Here is a 6713-nt window from a genome sequence, read left to right on the forward strand (position 1 = left end):
GTATTCATATAATCATCACAAATATAGAGAGGGAATATGGTCTTAGCTCTGAGCTCATGATAAAAGTATTAAAAAGACATTTTGTGTGTTAAGTCTTTTTTTCCATTTTTACATGTTTGATAATTAACAAATCAATCAAATATCATCAAAAGAAGTTATCTGACAATGGTTAACAATGCTGACAGAGATGATGCATTTGACAGTGGCAATGAAAACATGAATTTTTATATCAATTGCTCTTACACATTATTTTCAAATGCTTACAGTGTATATTGTGTTTTTTAAGGGGCAGCTATCAATATCAACCTCCATATGGCTGATATAAGGTAAGGTAAAATGCATTCTAAGCATGTTAAATACATACTATCATTAATATGATATCATTTACACATATAATACTTGAAATAACATAACAAATCATATTTAATGTATGCACATTTTCATTTTAAAGCTTATAGCAGTAATTGCTGAATATGTTTTTGTCCCAGGCCTTGAGAATCAGTGATATATTATTCAGTCTATGGCAATAACGATTTTACTATATTCTTATGATAACAAATACAGGTATTGATCATATGTTTTGTCCCAGTTAAGATCTTAAGATGTTCTTAGATGTTACAACTAATGATAATAATCGCCATGGTAACATATATTGCTATATATAAAGAGATATTTATTTATTAGCATGTTTGTTGCTAATGAAACAACTGTTTACTATGTATACGGAGCTATCAAACCGACGCGAGCGTCGAAAATAATACAAAAGCTAAACTTTTTCAGGTTTTGTGCAGCCAAATATGCATTTAAGTAATATCACAGTATAAAAACAACTTTCCACACGAAATATCTAGGACAGGTGAACTTTCTGACGGCACAGCGTCACCAGCACAGACCAAACACTGCACAAAGAGTGAGAGATTTCAAACATGATGTGATCTTAGCATTAATATAACAATAAAAATAGCTTACCACACAAAATCTCTGAAATGGGTGAACGTCTGACGGCGCAGCGTCACACACATGACAAAATACTGCACACACAGTAAAATATATCAAACGTGATGTGAGCAAAACATACTGTTTATCAGAACAGGATAAAAATACCCTACCACTATAAATCACCATGACAGGTGTACTTTCTGACGGCGCAGCCTCACGAACACAGAAAATGCTGCACAAAGAGTGAAATATTTCAAACGTGCCGTGACCAAAACATACTGTGCATCAATATAACCATTTAAAAATAACTTATCACACAAAATCTCTACGACAGGTGTACTTTTTGAAGGCGCAGCCTCACGAATACTGCACGAAGAGTGAGATATTTCAAACGTGCCGTGACCAAAACATACTGTGCATCAATATAACAGTATAAAAATAACTTACCACACGAAATCACTTCAGCATATGAATTTATCTCGACAGCAGATGAACTCTCTGACCCGATAAACTGTGAGCGTCCAGAGTGAGAGAAACTTTAGAAAATCCTCAGCGCTGATTGGCCGTGATTTTAAACTTTAGACAATGCAGCCCTCCGATTGGCCCAGGGTCTAATCAAACTGTAGACAATCGCGGCTTTTCATTGGACGAGAGTCTACAGTCTACAGTTTACATTGCACGTTCCTTGGGCAGACGTCGACTGCATAATTTCTGGTAGTGGGGGACTGCGTTCGCGCTCTCCCCTGATCATCTGGTTAAAGATAGAAAGTCTGAGGCTTCTGGAATTAAATCAGCTCCACTGAGCAGCAAGGCTTGCTTGGTGTTTGTGCAGTCCGCTTTCAGGCTGTTTTTGTGGATTTGCCTATTATTATTCTTGTGTTAGACTGAGAGATGAGCTTAAATCAGCCTAGAAGTCAACCCTGAACGACCTAGCAACGTCTTATCAACTGTCTAGCAACCACTTATATCCTGGCAACCACTCAGAAAACCAAAGCAACCATCATTCAACCACTCAAAATACATAAGCAACTGCCTAGCAACCTCTCCAAACACCCTAGCAAAGTTTTAGCAACCAACTAGAACACCCTAACAACAGCCTAGCATTGCCTTAGCAACCACCTAGTATCCACTCAGAACACCCTAACAACTGCCTAGTAACTCAAAATTGTCTTGGCAACCACCGAGCAGCTATGTAGAATGTCTTAAGTTGAGTATGGTTTGGGGTTATTTTGATAGCGATGCTAAATTGATACTTTTAAAATGGTACTGGTGCCTGAATGGTGCTTTAACTGATACTTTTGAGCCACAAAGTTATGGTGTATGACTCTAGAGAAATCTTTTATTTGACAAAAAAACACTCAGAAGAGCATCTCTGAACACACAACACGTCCAACCTTGAGGCAGATGGGCTACAGCAGCAGAAGACCACACCGGGTGCTGCTCCTGTCAGCTAAGAACAGTAAACTGAGGCTACAATTCACACAGGCTCACCAAAACTGGACAATAGAAGATTGGAGAAACGTTGCCTGGTCTGATGAGTCTCCATTTCTGCTGCCACATTCGGATGGTCGGCTCAGAATTTGGCGTCAACAACATAAAAACATGGATTTATCCTTTGGGATGTGGTGGAACGGGAGATTGGCATCATGGATGTGCAGCCGACAAATCTGCAGTAACTGTGTGATGCTATCATGTCAATATGGAGCAAAATCTCTGAGGAATATTTCCAGTAGCTTGTTGAATCTATGCCGCGAAGGATTAAGGCAGTTCTGAAGACAAAAGGGGGTCCAACCCGGTACTAGTAAGGGGTACCTAATAAAGTGGCCGGTGAGTGTAAATATTTTAATCATTTTAATTGAACAATATGACTAAAGTTTAAAGTAAACATCAGTTCATATTTTATATATTTGAGTTGAATTGCATTATATTTCTTTTGATTATTTGTTTGTTAGCATGAATTTAAGATTAGCTTAATACCCGTTGTGCTACTGCGCCACCGTGTAACGTACCGAAGAAGTAACTTACGGCGTGTCGTGAATGTGCAACGTCATTTTGTGGCGCAGTTGATTTCGGAAGTTTAACAACTAAGTTATACTGCTGGACTTGAACAAATGTGAGTAATTTAAACATTTATATGCAACATTGATCGAGTTTCAAGTGTTATTTCAGAGGTTTCACCGAAGTTGTTGACATTTAGGTAGCCTAGTTCTCGGTCGGCTGTTGTTTAGCGTTGATTTGAGCAAATAGGTCACGCTAACCAGTTAGCATATAGTCTGAAAAACTGCCTAAACTCTGAAAACGTTCAGGAATATATGAGTGATTTAATGATTGATTGTGTCAACGTTTATTAATTGTTTATAGATAATCAATCGAATATATAAAATTGATTGTAAGCAGGCCTGTGTATTAACCTCTAAGAGATATGTTTTAGGCTTAACGTTGTCCAATCGATTGAAAGAGGCATTAAATATCCTAATATATAAATTAATCAGAAAACAAGACCATGTCGTGTTATATATCTATTTGGTAAATATATATTTCATCTTGAAATGTTTTTAAATATTATTATGGTGTCCGGTGAGTGAAAAGCAGATTCTGTAATGCTTCATTTGTCCACTGGGTGGCAGAATTGTCTTGATTTAAAGGCATTATTCTACGTTTGACTCCGCAGATTCTCTTCATTTCACCTCTGCGGTCTTGTCGTATGTGGGTTTGTTTACATCTTTATATGTAAAACTCCGAGAACTAATGGAGGATAAAACCTGCTAAAACAATAAATAAATAAATACGCAAATAAAAAAAAAATAAACGAGTAAATAGATCCATAAATTCATGCATAAATGAAAATTAAAATATACTTATTTATCTGCACAGACACTCTTGATTCTGTAGGTAGTTTATAATATAATACCACTAATACTGAAGGCGTTTTAGAATGACCAAAACAACAGTTCAGATGTGTTAGTGTGCTCAGTCTGCTGCTCGTCCATTCACACACATTTTCATCATCACATGATCTCTTATAACAAAATCACATGATCTGTTTTAATACTGGAAATTGTTTAGTAAAGTGTTTCCATCGTGGTTTATGCGCATCTTTACTTCTCGAATAAAAAGTTTATCCTACTCAGTTATGCGCAGATGTTTTTTTACGCCCATTTTCAAAATGCGCATCTTGGCGTTTCTATGAACCGGGTTTTTTATGCGCATATCCAAAATGCACATAAAAATAGGTGAGTGGAAAAGTAGCTGATGTCTGCATGAGGACTTTTGTCTGACAGCGTTTAAATACCGTAAATCATGGATGCAAATTAGACCATTTGTGCGCCACTTCGGATTTCAGAACTTGTGCAGTTTTTAGTTATGCATATTTATTATTATTGTTAATATTATTATTATTGTTATTATTATTATTGCTGTTTTATAATGCTATTGTTTTGTTTTGAGATTTAGCTGATATACATGCAGTTTAGATGCGCAATTGTGTGGGATTTCTTTTCTGCACAGTAAAATTCAGTTCTCGGGCCGCAATTCGACACCCGCCGACATTAATTATTTAAAGGTTAACGCAAGCAGTGATTATTATATTAATATACTCGCATATTAATAAATTCCTCATAAAACTGTAGAATGTTAATCTCCAGATATTTTCTGGATTTTGCTGAATTTATCATGCAGCACGTTTTACGGGGCTAATAATAATGTACCGTCGAAAATAAAGTAGTTTCTTTCATATTATTTTCTAAACGCATATGACCTGCACTCGTGGTGATTATAGGTTATTCATATTATAATGATACAATGGTGATGGACGTGTACAAATTGATGGACATGTTTTTTTCTTCGTATAAATGCATTTATTTTGATCAGTATTCATCTCGCACCCGTCGGCGTTTTTAAAATAAAAGCCAAAAATGCATCGTCGAAATGATCGATATTTATGGCTAAAATATTATATAATCACGTTACATGTAGAACTTTTGTGTAGGCACATTGAAAAAATGAAAATAATTAAATTGCGGATGGAGCTGCGGTCTGAGCTGATCCGAGGCTGAAATTTGAAGACATTAGTGTCGTGTTATGAAATGTTATTAATTATTAATAGTGTTATTAATGTTTATGTCATGATCTCTTTAAATAAATATGACTTAACCACAAACAAAGGAGACGACCATTAAAATATATCTATATATATTTAAATATATTATATTGCTATTTTTTACATGAATACGCCTAAACATACATTTAGATTTGAGGTTTTATTACCGATATTCAAATATGTACATCACATGTTGAAATAATAATCGTAAATTAATATTAATTGTTATTATTTTAATAAGTTTTGTTTAATAAGGCAACATGTATAGGCGATACCAATTAATTTTCTTTATTTTCCTAATTTTATTTTAATGATTATTGCTCCTTTATGTATATTTATTTATTTATGTATTTTTATATATTTATTTATTCATTTGACTTAAAACCCAAAAATGTAGTTCGAGTGCTGATTAGTTGATATTTAGTGATTAACTTATTTGCCAAATGACCGCTAGCCACAGGATATATTCTGAATTGCGGATGTCAAGCTGTACGTGTTAAATAGTAGTAGTAGTATTAGTAGTAATAATAATAATAATCATCATCATCATATTAGTTTATGAACGCACGCGAGATTTTTGCAGGCTCGGTGAAAATAATGTAATAAGATTATATTTATAATATAATAAAAACGCAGTGTTAAAGGCTGATTTCTACACGTTTATTTTCTTATGATTTATTTATTTTTTGCCTCCTCTCTAATCGAGTAAGCTTTATGTTGCTCAGTATTGATGTCGCAGCCGCCGACATTTTGTTTCTTTTCCTTCAACACGCGTGTAAGCTGGGATTTGTTACTGGACAGTCTTGATGAACATTGGTGACCCCACATCACATCTGGCATTTGACAAACGAACAGGCAAACTGGGTTCTGTTTCCCGGTGTTGATGCGCTGATGACTGTTAAACACGCGGGTAGATTTCCTAATTTAATTACCCGCTTTAACTAACTTCCTTTCATGTGGGGACTAAAATCTGGCCAGATAGTTTATTAAAAGTCAAGCTTCATCTGTTATCTTGTGTTTGTGCAATACCCCAGAATTCCGTTTTAAGTTTGTGAAATTTGTCGGAGCGCTTTGTTTTGATTTCGCGGTAGTGACGTCACATCTTGCTAACACTTCCGGTGTTGCTGACGTCACATTTTTTAAAATACCGTTTTTGGCGGTTTATACTATTTTACCATATATGGAGCTTTAGAAAATAAAGTGTCTAGTGTTTCATTTCAACACAGATTTTCTTCCTCTGATTATTAATTTCTTTTATTAGATTGTTTTAAGCAGTGTTTTTGCATTGGCTGGTCGAATCTCCTGATGCATGATGGGAAATGGCTGGCTGTAAAATATCCTCATACTGTTTCTTATAAACGGATAGATTTGAGGCCAGACTTCGCAAGAGCGCACATCAGGATTGTGCTTTTGGATTGTGTTGATTTAAGTGTAACGCACTGTGACGCGTTTCCGTGATTAAGAATGACGTTCTCCACAGTGGCGTCCCTTCAGGCTCGCTGTACAACTCATACTTACCTGGCAGGGGAGACACCATGATCAAGAAGGTGGTTCACCCAGGGTGAGGCTCAGCCATTGCACTGTCGGCTGTGTTGACCTCTGCGAATTCCCCAAATGTGGGAATCTCGACTGCATAATTTCTGGTAGTGGGGGACTGCGTTCGCGCTCTCCCCTG

At 35.9% G+C, this 6713-nt stretch overlaps 1 non-coding gene across 1 annotated transcript; it reads left to right on the plus strand.

Moving 5' to 3' along the window:
* Positions 1-6548: 6548 nt before the first annotated feature.
* On the plus strand, positions 6549-6713 carry LOC130235531 (U1 spliceosomal RNA). The gene has a single exon (XR_008838404.1). It is a non-coding gene; the product is annotated as a U1 spliceosomal RNA (small nuclear RNA).

Source organism: Danio aesculapii, chromosome 9 (genome assembly GCF_903798145.1).
Source record: "Danio aesculapii chromosome 9, fDanAes4.1, whole genome shotgun sequence".
NCBI lineage: Eukaryota > Metazoa > Chordata > Actinopteri > Cypriniformes > Danionidae > Danio > Danio aesculapii.